The sequence below is a fragment of the Hemibagrus wyckioides genome, linkage group LG07 (genome assembly GCF_019097595.1).
Source record: "Hemibagrus wyckioides isolate EC202008001 linkage group LG07, SWU_Hwy_1.0, whole genome shotgun sequence".
Classification (NCBI taxonomy): Eukaryota; Metazoa; Chordata; class Actinopteri; order Siluriformes; family Bagridae; genus Hemibagrus; species Hemibagrus wyckioides.
In genome coordinates, this window is record NC_080716.1 from 31,036,549 (window position 1) to 31,054,299 (window position 17,751).

Sequence of the window (17,751 nt, forward strand, 5' to 3'; positions counted from 1 at the left end):
TATATAAGAAATGTAAGATATGTAAAATGTAAACAACTGTATTATACAGAACTATATAAAGTGTATAGTGTCCAATAATGTGCAAGGTGCAGACAGCAGCAGTACGGGGTGGTCATGAAGTGAAATAAGGTGATGAGATGATGAGAAGCAGTGGTATTGTCCATCTTAAAGTGCAGATGTGCACAAGTCCTCTTTGTGTATAACGGGACCAGAATGAAAATTTTATACTTTTTTTTTTTTATGTGAAACGTTTTGATGCTTTAGTGTATTTTAGACTTCATTACAATCACACAAAGTGAAAAACATAGTGTATGTGTTTAAAATCCTGGCACTGCTGTACCATGTATGTAATGTAAATATGTATCTAACCTAAAGTAAAAAATGTCTAATATAAATATGTATTTGTGTCATAGATTGTAGATCACCGGCTGCAATCATGTCAGTCTGTTGTATGTTTGCTGTATTGCATCTGTTAATGATCTCTAATGTGAATTTGTTGAAAAGAATGCATGGGAGTGTATGATAGGATTTGGATTTTGACATAACATTCTCATCCCAAACGCTTTTTATATCACTAGTTTTATTTGTTTTTCTGAACACCCGCTTACAGCTGGTTAGCCCACTAGCACGCTAACCCGTTAGCCCTGCTATTAGCATGCTAACCCACTAGCCCAGCTATCTCGAGTCTGTTTAGATTTTACATTTTCACCAATTATCTCTGTTACTGTACTTCATTTTAACACTATGTCGGTTGTGGGTTTGCCTTTGAGTGCAGGTGAGGATTCCTTCGAGCTGCACTCGGTGGATGCGGAGCTGGAGGCCGTGGAGAAGCAGATCCGTGACCTTCAGGTGAAGCTAGCCCAGCTGCGACAACGGAGAGACGCTCACCTGTCCCAGGTAAATCCGCGGCGTGATATGGTCACTCCCACAACCTCAACACCGCGTGTTTCTCTGCCCAGGCCCAGCACAGCTAGGAGGCAGCCCGCCCAGGTTTCGTTCACTCCGGCGCCAGGGTACCACGGAGCCTGGATGCAGCAGTAGCGGAAGACGCACCTTGCCCCGGCCGAGGAACTCTCCCCCTCCGCCGCCACCCATCTTCGAGATCTCGACCCGCAACCGCTTCACTCCTCTCCACGAGGCAGCACGCGACGCGGTGATCATCGGAGACTCCATCGTCCGGCACGTCCGTGCTACCCCGGCTAAAGGTAAGGTGCGCACTTGTTGTTTTCCTGGTGCTCGTGTTGTTGATGTTGCTGCACAGGTACCGGCGATCCTCACCAAGAACATCGGAGCCATGGTCATCCATGCTGGCACGAACGACATCAGGCTGAGGCAGACGGAGATCCTGAAGAAGGACTTCAGGAACCTGGTGGAGAAGGTTCGCACCACATCGCCCCCGACAAGGATCATCGTGTCAGGACCACTTCCCACGTTCCAGCGAGGAATTGAAAGGTTCAGTAGACTTTTCGCATTTAATGAATGGTTACAGTCTTGGTGTCAAGAACAGAATATACCATTTGTTGATAATTGGAATGTTTTCTGGGAGCGTCCTAGGCTCTACTGTTACGATGGCCTTCACCCAAGCAGAGGTGGAGCAGCAGTCCTCTCGGACAACAAATCCAGGACACTGTGCACCATCTGACTGGTAAGTCATTCCTCAGATTATATCTATAATAGCTACTGTTCAAATCACCAGACTAATACAAGTTCACACATAGCTCATCCTATAGAAACTGTGTCTGTTCCCCGATTAGTGAGATTAAAAGATAAATTCGTTAATAACTCTCGAAATAATCTAATCACAATTAATCCTGAAAAAGACCAAATAGGTAAAGAAAAACAATTACTTAAGTTTGGGCTTCTGAACATTAGATCCCTTGCACCGAAAGCACTTATTATTAATGAAATGATCTCAGATTATAGTTTCAACGCACTCTGTCTTACTGAAACCTGGCTTAGACCAAATGAATACATTGGCCTAAATGAGTCTACTCCGTCAGGATATTCATATAAGCATGAGCCCCATCAGATAGGTCGTGGTGGTGGTGATGCACCGATCTATAATAATTCTCTTACCATTACTCAGAAAACAGGACCCAGGTTTAACTCATTTGAAATGCTTGTCCTTAATGTTGCACTCTCAGACAGGCATAAAAAATCCCTACTATCTCTTGCCCTGGCCACCGTGTATAGACCCCCGGGGCCCTATGGTGTTTTTCTTAATGAGTTTTCACATTTACTCTCAGATCTTTTGATCAGTTTTGACAAAGTGTTAATCGTAGGAGACTTTAACATTCATGTAGACGATGCTAACGATGCGTTAGGACTCGCATTTATAGATTTACTAAATTCCTTTGGGGTTAAACAAAACATTAAAACCAACCCATCATTTTAATTAGTTATATAAACTATATATTACTTAATTATATCACATGGGACTGATGTGTCCGATGTAACCGTTCTACCTCAAAGCGATGACATCACAGACCATCACCTCTTAGTGTACACTCATTTTTAATCACATATTAGACACGTCTCTCCACATTATAAACTTGGTAGAACTATAACCTCGACCACTAAAGACAGATTTACAAACAATCTGCCAGATCTGTCTCAACTTCTTACTAGACCCCGAAATGCAGATGCACTAGATGAAGTAACCAACAGCATAGGAAATATTTTCACCAGCACAATAGACACTGTTGCCCCCATCAGACTAAAAAAGGTGAGAGATAAAACACCTGCACCATGGTACAATAGTCATACTCACACCCTCAAGAGAGCAACCTCCAGTAACCTCGAGTGAAAGTGGAGAAAAACCAAATTAGAAGTTTTTAGAATTGCGTATAAAGATAGTCTGGCCAACTATAGACAGGCTCTAAAAGCTGCTAGGGCTGAGCATCTGAGCAGTCTGATTGAAATAAACCAGAACAATCCCAGATTCTTATTTAGTACAGTAGCTAAACTAACAAAGCATCATATTTCTGGAGAGAGTATTTCAGCACAGTTTAGTAGTGAGGGCTTTATGAATTTCTTCACTAAAAAAATTGATAGTATCAGGAACAAAATATTGGATGTTCAACCTTTGACAGCATCTGGTGATCCAGACCAGCCTAAAGCTCCACATTTAAAGCTACAATGCTTTACCAGCATAGGCCTGGAAGAGCTAGTTAAACTTGTCACCACAGCTAAACCAACAACGTGTTTGTTAGATCCAATTCCAACTAGATTGCTGAAAGAAGTGATACATGCAGCTGGAGAGCCTCTTCTTAGTATTATTAACTCTTCGTTATTTCTAGGTCATGTCCCAAAATCTCTTAACTTAGCAGTTATTAAGCCTCTTCTTAAGAAACCGAAACTGGACCCTGATGAAATATCAAATTACAGACCAATTTCAAACCTTCCGTTTATATCTAAAATATTAGAAAAGGTGTCAGCTCAATTATGCTCCTTCCTACAGGAAAACAATATCCTTGAAGAATTTCAGTCAGGTTTTAGGCCCCATCATAGTACAGAAACTGCACTAGTTAAAATCACTAATGACTTGCTTTTAGCTTCGGACCAAGGCTGCATCTCCATTTTAGTCCTGCTTGATCTTAGTGCTGCATTCGACACTATAGATCATAATATACTCATAGATCGCTTACAAAATCACACAGGCATGCAGGGACAGGCATTAAAATGGTTTAGATCCTACCTGTCTGATCGATACCACTTTGTAGATTTAAATGGAGAACTGTCCAGTGTAGTACCAGTGAAATACGGGGTCCCACAAGGGTCAGTTTTAGGACCTCTGCTTTTCTCAGTATACATGCTTCCATTGGGTGACATCATTAGAAGGCATGGGATTAGTTTCCATTGTTATGCCGATGATACCCAGTTATATATCTCATCAAAACCAGATGAAATATCTAATTTGTCTAGATTAACTGAGTGTGTTAAAGATATTAGAGATTGGATGACCAATAATTTCCTATTATTAAATTCTGACAAGACAGAGATATTACTTATTGGTCCAAAAACCAGTACACAATAGCTCTCACAATTCAGCTTGCACCTAGAAGGATGCACTGTTACTACTAGCTCAACAGTGAAAGACCTGGGTGTAATATTAGACAGCAATTTATCCTTTGAAAACCATATTTACAATATCACAAAAACAGCCTCCTTCCATCTTAGAAATATTGCCAAGCTTAGGAACATTTTATCTGTATCTGATGCAGAAAAGCTAGTTCATGCATTCATGACCTCCAGACTGGTCTGTTGTAATGCATTACTAGGTGGTTGTCCTGCATCTTCAATAAACAAGCTACAGTTAGTCCAGAATGCAGCCGCCAGAGTTCTTACCAGATCAAGAAAATTGGGGTGATCATATAACCCCAATATTATCATCCCTGCACTGGCTACCTGTTAAGTTTAGAATTGACTATAAACTAGCTCTACTCACATACAAGGCTCTAAGTGGTTTAGCTCCCACCTATCTATCCAGTCTTCTAACACGTTACAATCCACCACTTTCTTTAAGATCACAAAATTCCGCACTTCTAGTAGTTCCCAGAATATCAAAGTCCACAAAAGGGGGTAGAGCGTTTTCGTATTTAGCTCCAAAACCTTGGAATAGTCTTCCTGACAGTGTTCAGGGCTCAGACACAGTCTCCCAGTTTAAATGTAGACTAAAGACTTATCTCTTTAGCCAGGCATACATCTAACAGTTCCCATAACCTTGCACTCCAGTACATCTGATTAAATGCACATTCAGCTAGTACTGCTAATATTATGAACAGCAGCTACGCTAATGCTGTTCCATTGTTTCCCTTCTTCTACCAAACCCGAGGCATACAGAGACTGTGCCGGCTCCAGTGGCATCCGGAGATGGACCAGCTCCAGCCGGGTTCTGCTTGTGAGGATTGGGATATTCAAGCAGCGCCATGGACAACAACCTCCTTATTGATTTACATAACACTATACACATGCTGTATCTACATCACACAATTGTCACCCAAATGAGGATGGGTTCCCTCTTGAGTCTGGTTCCTCTCAAGGTTTCTTCCTCATACCATCTAAGGGATGGTCCTTGCCACAGTCGCCTCAGTCACCTCAGGCTTGTTCACTTGGGATAACATCTAGGACTGTCTGTCTATTTGTCTGTTCATATGTTTGTTGTTTTCTTATGTGGTTTCTCATGTAAAGCTGCTTTGAGACAATGCTCTTTGATTAAAGCGCTATACAAATAAAATTGAATTGAATTGAATGTCCCATATATGTGCCATATATGTTTATGTTTTATGTATTGTGTGTCACAGTCCTGTACCAAATGTACGGTATGGTTTGGTGTGTTCCAACACATTTGTGTAGGAAGCATTGCAAGTCCAATCAGTGAGTCCTATGTGGAGTTCTGGTTGAGAGACTGTATAGCCTGCAGGAAGAAGCTTCTCCTCAGTCTCTCTGTGTTGGCCTTCAGGGAGCGGAAGCACTTCCCTGACCTCAACAGGGAGAAAAGTCCATTGTTGGGGTGACTGAGGTCCTTCACTATCTTCCTGGCCTTGGTCTAGCACCGCTTGTTATAGATTGAGTGCAGGTCAGGGAGCTTGGTATGGACGATGCGCTCAGCTGATCACACCACCCTCTGAAGAGCTCATCTGTCCTGCATGGTTCTGTTCCCGAACCAGGTTGTGATGTTTCCCATCAGGATGCTCTCTATGGTGCAGGAGTAAAAGTTCCTAAGCACCTTAGCGGGCAGTCTAAAGTCTCTCAAGCGTCTGAGCTGGAAGAGACGCTGCCGGGCCTTCTTCACCATGGTGTTGATGTGACAGGACCATGACAGGTCCTGCGTGATGTGAACACCGAGGTATCTGAAGCTGTCCACTCTCTCCACTGGGCTCTCGTTGATCACAGGGACCTGGTAGTTCCTCTCCTGCTTTCTGCTGAAGTCCACTATCAGTTCCTTAGTCTTGCTGATGTTAAGGTGGAGGTTGTTCCTCTGGCACCAGTTCTCCAGAGTCCTAATCTCTTCCAGGTAGATTAATCCGACCACAACAGTGTCGTCAGCAAAATTGATGATGATGATGGAGTTGGTAGTGGCCATCCAGTCATACAGTCAATCATGATTATCTTCAGTTGTATTCTATTTGCGCGTTACTGTACTACTGTTTTGCAACATAAGTCAATATTGTACACTGGCACATGCAGATAACATCTGTCTATATTTCTATTTTTACATACTAAATATCTAATTCTATATCATAGTTTTATTTATTTATTTTTATTATGTTTGTATGTGTGTTTATATGTGTGTCTTTTATTTATTTATTTTTTTTACATAGTTTTTGTACTTGTCTGCCATTCACTGTGGACAGCAAAGAAAGAATTTCACTGTACAGGGAAACGTATTTTGCTCATTGTGCACATGACAATAAATGCTTTGAATCTTGAATCTTTGAATCTAGCCACTGACCAGTCAGGGTGCCCATGCTGACCCCTGTACACCACTGAAAGTGCCAACAATGGGTAAGTGAGCCTCAGAGCTGGACCACAGGGTAATGGAAAAAGGTGGCCTAGTCAGATGAATCATGTTTTCTTTTACATCACATGGATGGTCAGGTACATGTGCATGACTTACCTGGGGAACACATCACCAGGATGTACTATGGGAAGAAGGCAAAGTGGCCGGAGACATTGTCATGCTTTAGGCAATGTTCTGCCATCCATGTGGATGTTACTTTGACACGTACCACCTACCTAAGCATTGTTGCAGACCATGTACACCCTTTTATGGAAATGGTATTCCCTGATGGCTGTGGCCTCTTTTAGCAGGATAATGCACCATGCCACAAAGCAAAAATGGTTCATGAATGGTTTGATGAGCAAAACAATGAGTTTGAGGTGTTGACTTGGCCTTCAAATTCCCCAGATCTGTCCAATCGAGCATCTGAGGGATGTGCTGGACAAACAAGTCAGATTGATAGAGGCCTCACCTTGCAGCTTACTGGATTTAAAGGATCTGTTGCTAACATCTTGGTGCCAGATAAAACAGCACACCTTCAAGGATCTAGTGGAGTCCATGCCTCAATGAGTCAGGGCTGTTTCGGCAGCAAAAGGGGGACCAACACAATATTAGGCAGGTGGTCATAATGTTATGACTGATCGGTGTATATATGTATATTGACTTACAGAAGTGCTTTATTGTACTTTAAAATTATTTTGTTAGTACTTTCCTGCTTTCTCTCTCGCTTTCCTGATCACTTACAGTTTACCTGCTGTGGCTTTATTTCCTTCAAGAAAGACCGGAAAAACTTTAAAACGGAGCTTTATAATGGAGACTGAACTGAACTGTGATGAATCCTAATAATAAAACAGTTTATTTTGCACGTTGCATTCGTTTCTGCTGAGTGATAGATGTTAAAACCTCTTTCTGAGATAATCTCCAGTACCACAGCTAAACCTCCACGTGTTTAATGTGAACTAAAATCCTGTGCTTTAAGATGAAAGCCCTGTGTTTCACCAGAAGAGCAACTGAACTGTAATTGTAAAAGAAATCAAATAAAAAACAACTACCCATATAGCAGATGGGTCTGGGCCAGATCTGGCATTAAGCCGGCACTGCTTGCTGAGTTCTGGCATGGCAAGTGGTATGTCAACCAGATGCGGACCAGGTCTGGCAGTGATGGCACTGTTTATATGATGGCATGCTAGATGTGGCCCAGTTATGGTTTGGTTTATGTGGTGTGGCCCAGTGCTGGCAAACCAGACATGGGCCACCAAAGGGCCATCATTCTTTGTGGTATGAGGGCCGAGTGTAAGTGCACTGTGTGGGCCAGATCTGGGCCAGACCTATTTTGCTATCTATAAACAGACATGAAGTAATCTTGTCGGTAGCATTACTTACCAGTTTCTATTCCTCTTTTTCTCCTGTTCCTCCTCTTGTTCCTGTTCTCTTAAGTGTTTACCTACAGTAGGTTTAGACCCTTTTAGAGAAAACTTCAAACTCGAGATTTTCCTGCTGAAAGGATCTGGTGTTGATAAAGAAATGGCTTTGCGTTGGAGTTTCTTTTCAGCCAAGTGACCTCATGAGAGACAGGCCCACTCTCTGGTTTTTCTCATATTAGAATTACAATTAGCCACTAGATGGCGGACTTTCTGTGAAAATCTGCACTATGAATGTTGCCATTAAGCATCCGGTCAACAATTATACAGCAGTAAAGCATATAGTGGACCAATATTTAACGATGTTGAATGATATATTTTCTAACATATGTTTTAGAAAGATACATTAATAAATTATTTTCTTTTCCAGATATAAATAATTTATTGACTTCAGTATCTTTTTTTAATAATAATATAACAACAACTTGAACTTGACTTTCCCCAAACCTACCTCAACAAAGCTCAGATTCTCCCAGACTTCAGCTGCAGGTGTCCCACAGAACTAACACTGCTCTGAGCAGTCTACCTGACCTTGACTCTAACTTCAACTATAGAGGGGTTACAAAGGATGCTACTGTGCAGACTCTGTGTCTGATTAGACTTGCCAAACTAAGAAATTTACTGTTAATTTATTATCTACAGAAAGAATATTCATGCTTAACAGACACCCCTAAACAATTCACCCTTCTTGACTTGTTAAAACCTTACTTCATTAAAACAATAACAGAAACAGGGTTCAAACCTACTCATGATGTCACCTCATCTTTTTACTGTGAGATTCATATAGGCCTATAAAATTCTCAGTGCTCATGCTGATCGGTAGTGTGGTGATGGCCTCTCCAAGTCTGCTGATGACCAGCATTCTGCTGGTCAAATGTTATAGAGCTCGAGGTAAGAACTCTTTAAGTATGTCTCTATCAATTCAAAATCACATCGGAATGTCACTGACAGTAAGATTTAAATGTAAGCATGGAATGTATAAATTACAGCATATCTGTTTCTACTGAGGTCTGAGGGTGAATTTACACGTGACAGATGCATCAGTGTTGTTTATGCACTGTAATAAGGTGTTTGATAAGAGTGGAGTGCAGTGGGTTTAGAAGCCTTAAAGATGAAACAGCTTCTCCAGAAAGACAATAGGGATGGAAACCATCTAAACTTATGTTTTAATCTAAAGTTTTTGTTAATTTGATAATTATATGCTGCATGTATTTGTAAATCTCCTCAAAAGCACAGGGAACTAAACAATTAGGTTTTGTGTCAAATGTGTTTAAAAATCATGCTTAGAAAGTTGAAGTTCAATGAATGCATAACATGACATGTACATGATCGAGAGCTGTGTGAATTAGAATTCCATCCCAAGATTTGCCTTTGAACAACAACCAAACCACACCACTGAATGAGGAGAGACAGGAACTCTGAAACGCCTTATCAATAAGTATAAAGTATAAAAATTCACAAACATCTGTGGATTGGACATCGCAGTCAGCCTGGATATCTATTCATAAATGTCAGAGTTGTGCTGTTGACTCGTAATTCTGGCTTGATGTTGCCTCCATCTCAGCAAGTCTCCATCTTTACAAGACAAAGCTGTAGGAGAAATTACATAATGTCCACAGTGAGGTAAAAAGGCATTGTCCATGATCTCTGGATACTCTGTGCATTTAACTGATCTGCACAGAAGCAGACATGATGATACAACTAGACCTTCAGAACAGTCTCTGCTGAACTGTGCCACACTGAGGACTCTTCCTCTGAGATTCTGAGATTCTCCACTGATGCAACAGCTAACCAGACTGAAGTCACTTCATGGATCAGGACATCAGACACCATCAAAACATATTTTTAAGGTGTCTCTGTGAATCTTCTATAATGTTGCCATGGAAGATCAATTAAAATCAACATGTTAAATAGATTTAGATTTTAACCCATGCTCTTTGACATAACTGTCTGCACTCACTGTATATCTGCTATTAAGATTAATTCTACTCATTATCACTACATTTGTATATATTTAAGTTGTGTATATTTTGTATTACAATGAGGCATTATGTTTTTTTATGTTCTACATGTGTATGTTCCCGGGTTCAACTAATTTATTATTCAAATGTTTTTATTGATTTTCAATATTGCACAAGAATCACAACCTCACAAACATATATGACATTCTTCTTAAAACACATATTCCACAACAAACCACATTTACAAACACACACCCCATAAGGGGGAGAGGGGAAAGAGAGAGAAAAATAAATGAATAAATAGATAAATAAAAAGTAAAGAAAGAAAGAAAGAAAGAAATAGATAATCCACACACACACACACAAAAAAAGGGGGGGGGTCAATTATGTTCAATTATGGAATGGCCCATGATGATGCAATGTAGGGCTGCCAGACCCTATAAAACTTACTTAAGTGTACTTAAGATGCTCAAGTTTAAGAGAAGACAACACCTCCAATACCCAGTGTTTGTGAGATGGAGGCCTTGCCTTTTTCCAACTGAAAAGAATCAGGCATCTATCCAATAATGAGGAAAAGACAATAATTTCTAACTTGTTAGCTGATAGATGCATTTCTTCTGATACTACACCAAAAATGGAAGTCAGGGGATTAGGGTCTATATCTTTATTACAGATAGATGAATATGTTGCGAAGATGTCTATCCAAAAACCTTTTAATTTGGGGCATCCCCAGAACATATGACTTAGATCTGCTGGTTCCAAACCACATCTGGGGCAAGATGACCCTGGATACATTTTAGCCAGCTTGCTCCTAGACAAACGGAGCCTATGAAGCACCTTAAATTGTCTGATACATACAGAAGAAGTATACCAACTCTATTGCACACTGCCAGGCTGTATCTGATATCTCCATTCCCAGTTCCTCCTCTCATTGCCTTCTTATATGATCCAGAGATGGGGAGGCGGTTCTTTGAATTATCTCATATAAAATGGACACCATACCCCTTTGAAAGGGGTCCATATTTAACAACACATCTATCCAGCCCCCTTCTGGCCGGTTCAAGGAAGGAGAGAAAGGTTTCTTAATGAAAATACAGACCTGTAAGTATCTAAAAAAATTAGACTGAGGGATCTCAAAGTCTGTTCTTAGCTGTTGGAATGAAATAAATATGCCGTCTTTGAAAAGGTCTTTAACACAGCTAATTCCATTTCTGGACCACAATTGAAATGCTGAATATATAAGGGAAGGAGGAAACAAAGGATTCAAAAGAATAGGGGCAGAAGGTAATGCTTGTTTACTATTAAAGTGAAGTCTGAACTGTGACCATATTCTGAGTGATCCATGGATAATTGGGTTATTTGTAGAATAATGTTTGCTGACTGGGACTGGAGCACATAGCAGTGAGCGTAGACATACTGGATTACATGTGTGTTGCTCCATCAGCAACCAAAGTGGGGCTTCATCACTTGACATATCAGAAAGCCAGAAAATCAATTTGTGTAGGTTGGCTGTCCAGTAGTAATATAAAAATTTGGCATTGCCAATACGCCCTCCTCCTTCTTCCTTTCCAGATATTCTTTTCTAATGCGTGGAATTTTCTTATCCCAAAGAAACATGGAAATACAGTTATTTAGATCTCTGGAGAATGATTTGGGTTTATGATCTGAAATAAAAACAAGAATCTTGGTAGTATTGTCATTTTAATGGAGTTAATCTTCCCGGCTAAAGATAGAGGTAGATTTGGCCACCGTGCCACATCTCGCTTGACTTTGTCCAGTGCTGATTTGAAGTTATTATTAAACAAATAATTATATCTGCGTGTTACATTCACACCTAGATAGAGAAATTTATCAGAGCTTACTGAGAATGGAAAGGATTAGAAAGACATTTGTTGTGCACTTTGATTGATAGGGAAAAGAAGACTCTTTGTTAAATTAATTTTATATCCTGAAATATTTCCAAAATCTGAGATAATTGTAAGAGCCTTTAGTATAGGGGAATCTGCATTAGACAGGACGAGGAGATGATCATCTGCATAAAGCAGCAGCTTATGCTCATATCCCTCCCTGAGTATACCAGGCAAGCCCTCTGTATTCCTCAACAGGATTGCGAGAGGATCGATGGCAATAGCAAAGAGCAGGGGGAACAGAGGGCAACCCTGCCTTGTCCCTCTAGAGAGAGGAAAGCACTAAGAAATTATATTATTTTTTCGAATGGATGCTTGGGGCCTAGTATATAGAATTTTGATCCAAGAACAGAACATGGGGCCAAAGCCAAACCTTCTAAGTGTTGCAAGTAGATAAGCATATTCAATTCTATCAAATGCTTTGTGGGCATCTAAAGATATTAAGATCTTTGGATTTATATTATTTTGGGTGAATAGATAACATTAAATAAGCGACGAAGATTGTAAGAAAGCTGATTTGATCTGGATGAATTACCTTTATCATGATCGGTTCGATTCTGATTGCCAGCACTTTAGCCAGGATCACTGGGTTCAACAAATTTGATGTAAATCCTTCACATTACAGGCAAATATTCAGAAAATATTCTTATATTCTTTATAATAATAAAATAATATTAACTGGACATTAAAGGCTGTACAGAATGTCAATAATTAATTAATTAATCAATCAATCAATCAATCATTAATTTATTCATTTATTTTACATAATTTTGCATTTATATTGTGTGTGAGGAAGATGTAGCTAACTGCACAGCAAAAAAGATTAATAATAAATAAATCTGAACTGTTTTTTATTTCTTTTCTCTTAATAGATATTTGATATAGAAACAATTTTTAGAATATTAAACATTACAGAAAATAAAACAATCCAAGTTAAATGAATCCACTGGTCACTCAGTGTGGATGTTATTTTGGGGCCAAAAGCTTAACTAGCTTCTTCTATTTTAATTGACTATTGCACATTTAAAAAATAGCCTGCATAATTACATCTGATCCATATTACAGATTCTGGTGGATTTGATTCGAAGATTAGTTATTGGAGTAACGATGAATCCTGAAAGGAATACTTTAGCATGAAGGATCGTGACAATGCGAACAACATAAAACAAGTTTATATTTTATAATTATTATTAAACTTATTCAAATGAATTTTAGATTTGATTAACAGGATAGATGATCAGTCGTGCTGAATTTTTACCTCTATCATTGAGACCAGGGCTGAACAATAGATAAAGTTTCTCAGTGAAAGTCTGACCAGTGAAAGAGTAGATATGAGACTTTGCATGAACATCATAGAAGGAGATCAGACCCTCCTCATAATCCACAAACACCCCCACCTTCTGAGGAGCCTGTTTCAAGGAGAGGGAGACAGGAGGATTGTCCTTAGCCTTATATTCAGTCTCATTTCTCAAAAACACACACCAGTATCCATTCTCAGGGCTGGCTGTAATCTCCCCTTTTCTGTTAGCAGACTCTCTGACCACTCCTAAATCCCACCCAGTCTTCCGTCTGACCTGCACCTCATAGTAAAATCTCCCTGAGGTGAATCCCTCCTTTCCCAAAACACAGATACAATGATTAAACCTCTCTGGATTATCAGAAAGATTATGTCGCTTTTTTCCATAGTTCACTTGTTTCCCATCATAAGACAGGATGAGATTAGGATTTGCTGTATCAGGATCCAGAGTCACATCCACTGAGAGACAGGAACACAGTGTACATCAGTTTTATCACTACACAGTGTGGAACAGTGAAGAAATCTATACAAACTTCATCATGTGATCAATAAGAGCTCACAAACCTGCATATAGTTGAACTCTCTTCATTTCTGTTTGAAAAATAATATTGGAAAATGTTTTGTTGTTACAGTTTAATTTGGTGAGATTAAATGTCTGATTATTATAAATTAATACAAAATACTGTAATAACAAGTAGTGATTAAAACATGTATTTCTGTTACCAAGATGTTTATAAACATTAGCAAAATTTATTTAATCTTAGAATGACTTGTGTCAGATTCAAGAAACTCATACAAGTCAGTAAATACTGACCAGTTTGATCAATCTTCGCCATTTCCTCTCTGAGAGTTTCCTGAAGTTGAGACAAAGACCTCCTCAGAGTCTCCACATTCAGATGAGTGTTAATTGTGACATCAGTCCAGTCCTGGGTGTGTGGAGGGCTGCACAGTGACGGGTAAATCTACAGTACAGCAGGAGAGAGGAGAAATCCCTCAGCATGGGGACTGCTGTCCTGTCATGTGCTGCATTGCTATTGAGAAACAGAGGGACTCTGACCTGTAGGAGGTGGAGGTGATCCTCAGTGTGTGAGAGCTTCTCCAGTTCAGTGTTTCTCCTCTTTAGCTCAGTGATTTCCTGCTCCAGCTCTCTAATGAACTCTTCAGCCTGCCTCTCTGCTGCTTTACCCTTCTCCTCCATCACCTTAAGCAGTTCAGCCTGGCTTCTCTCAAGGCAGCTCATCAGATTGCTGAAGATCTCCACAGCATCTGCTCCTTCTCCTTCTCTATTGTTTTCTAACAGAAAACAAATCCAACTGAATCATTAATTTTAAATATGATTGTCATGATTCTAATAATGTGTTTTCATGCTATGTTGTGTGTTAGTTAAGAGACTCACTTTATTAAATATTACAGATTTCCTCAATCTTCTTCAGTCGCTCCTGGATCATCTGCTGACCTAAATATATGTATATATATATAATATATATATATATATATAGAGAGAGAGAGAGAGAGAGAGAGAGAGAGAGGGTGAGAGAGAGAGAGAGAGAAGCAATCATGCTCATATTTCTCAATGTAAATCATTTAATAACTTTTTTATGATACATTACACACATTAATTTTCAGTCTCTCAACTTCTTCTCTCCACTCTCCTCTTCTAGAGGAACAGTGTTTTGAGTTTTGTGGTCTCCCTCAGTACAGAACTGACACACACACGTCTGGTCATCTCTACAGAACAGCTCCAGGGGTCTCTCATGTTTCTGACAGATGTAGTCCTCCAGGTTCTCCACAGGGTCTATCAGTTTGTGCTTCTTTAATGAAGAAACTCTCTCATGAGGTTCCAAGTGAGTCTTGCAGTAAGAGGCCATACAGATCAGGCAGGACTTCACAGCTGCACATTTCCTTTTACAGCAGATGTCACAGAGCACCAGAGATTGGGTGGGTATTTCCGTAGCATTGATGGATTTCACCTGAACGGACTTCTTAAATGGTGCAGCAAGTGCAGAGATGAATGTATTCACACTTAGTTCAGGATGCTTACGGAATTCCTCCTTACACACTGGACACCGGCAGTGTGAACTGCTGTCCCAGAACTCTTTGAGACAGATCATACAGAAGTTGTGTCCACATGGAGTAGAGACTGGATCAGTGAACACATCCAGACAGATGGGACACTGGAGCTGATCTTCACACAGGACACTGCTGGAGGAAGCCATGACTGACATAGGAGACAGAATGAGAGTGAATTTAGACCACAGAAAAATGTACACATTGCTCATGTCTTTTCATTTGAATTAAATATAATCCATAACACCTGTAATGACCTAAATATCATACATATTATATTCATTTTAATTAATAATTTAAAAATACATTATCATCATCACATTGTTTATAAAATGTCCTTAAGCACTATTAGTATTTAGAATCATTCAGGCAGGAAACAATACAGTCAGTGTCATGCTGTTACTGGAAATAATCACTAAAGAAGTTACTGTTGCGAATCCAGTGCTGTTTATTTTTTTAATAACAGTCTGACACAAAATATAACAGTTGAGCAGATTACAGTGGCTCCCAGAGTTGGGAAGGGAGGGGTAGTCACGACTTATGTGAACAAATGGTGCAATCCTGGACACATTACAGTGAAGGAAAGTGTGTGCAGCCCTGACATTGAACCGTCAGCAGTAAGTATATGTAAGTATGTAAGTATATGTCCATATTATTGGCCCAGAGAGTTTTCCAACACCAATATAATCACTGTTTACATTCTTCCTACTGCCGATTCATCACAGGCTGGTGAAGAAAAAAGAACTGCATGGGTAAAATCTAATGACACGAAGCCCACTTATGCATTGAGAACTATAAATGTTTAACCCCAGTCATGAAGCATGGGGGTGGTTGTATCATAGTTTGGGGTTGCTTTGCTGCTTTTTGTCCATGGAGACTTGTCATTATTGAATGACCTATGAATTATGGACTGTACCAGTCATTTTTACAGGAAAATGTCAGGATATCTGTCCATGAACTGAAGATTAACTGTAAGTGGGTCATGCAGCAAGACAATGACCCTAAGCACATGTGTAAGTCGACAAAGAAGAAAAAAAGCTAAGTAAAAGCTGAAGAAATTTTTGAATGACCAGGTCCAGACCTTAAAGTGAAATGTTGTGGAAGGACCTGAAAAGAGCAGTTCATGCAAGGAAGCCAACTTCAATGAGGTAAAAAAAAAAAATGTAATGGAGAAACTAGCCAAAATCCTCTCACTGTGCAGGACTGTGAGTGGACAGTTACTGGAAATATTTTACTGAAAGCAAAGTTTCACATATTATTTATTTTAAAAATTCTATTGAAAAATTTTCCTCATTAAATTATTTTTAAAATTATAATGTTTTTGCAACATTTGCCTAATCAGGTTTTCTTTATCGGCTTAAACGGAGCTCTGACCACATTTCAGGTCAAACTAATGCAGAAATACAGATACTGATATTATATTTTTATTATATTGCACGTTTGTATTTTCAGTATTTGCCTTACGCTGTTATTCACTTAAAGAAGTGTTTCATTCTAACATTAATTTTGTTATTATTTCACTTTTCCTGCTTTCTATCCTGTTTACCAGATACAGTTTACCTGCTGTGGCTTTATTTCCTTAAAGAAAGACCGGAAGAAAACTTTAAAACGGAGCTTTATAATGGAGACTGAACTGAAATTTGATGAATCCTAATAATAGAACGATTTATTTTACACGTCATATTCGTTTCTGCTGAGTGATAGATGTTAAAACCTCTTTCTGAGATAATCTCCAGTACCACAGCTAAACCTCCACGTGTTTAATGTGAACTAAAATCCTGTGCTTTAAGAAGAAAGCCCTGCGTTTCACCAGAAGAGGAACTGAACTGTAACTGTAAAAGAAATCAAATAAAACAACAACTATAAACAGACATGCAGTAATCTCATCGGTAGCACTACTTACCAGTTTCTATTCCTCTTTTCCTCCTGTTCCTCCTCTTGTTCCTGTTCTCTTAGTGTTTACCTGCAGTAGGTTTAAACCCTCAAATAAAGAGAGAGAAGCTTCAAACTCGAGATTTCTCTGCTAAACGGATCTGGTGTTGGTAAAGAAACCGCTTTGCGTTGGAGTTTCTTTTCAGCGGCGTGACCTCATGAGAGACACGCCCACTCCTTGGCTTTTCTCATGTTGGTATTACAGGTTTTAGCCACTAGATGGCGACCATTCACGCAGTGAACTACATTTTATTGCGTCTCTATCTCTGTAATAAATACTGCACTGTGTATGTTATCATTAGGCATCCGGTGAACAATTATACAGCAGTAAAGCATATAGTGACCTAAAATTATTAAACGATGTGCAATGATATATTTTAAAAGAGTACATATGTTTTAGAAAGATAGATTCATAATTTATTTTCTTTTCCAGAAATGAATGAAATGTCTTGAATAAGATTAAATATTTAAAAGTTCCAGTGAGATTACAATATCTCAGTGAGATATCTTCATAATTTAAATCTCTGTCCATCCTCTGACTGAGACATGTACTCTGACTCTACACTCTTTATATTAATCACAAATTCCTCAAAACTCTGAGATGATTTCTACAGTGTCCAAACTGTCTCACAGTCAGACGAAGGTTTCTACCACTCTAAAGACC

General features: G+C 39.3%; 1 pseudogene; it reads right to left on the reverse strand.

Annotated features, from left to right (window-relative positions):
* Window positions 1-10,236: 10,236 nt before the first annotated feature.
* LOC131355630 (E3 ubiquitin-protein ligase TRIM39-like) lies at window positions 10,237-15,313 on the reverse strand (annotated as a pseudogene).
* Window positions 15,314-17,751: the final 2,438 nt, after the last annotated feature.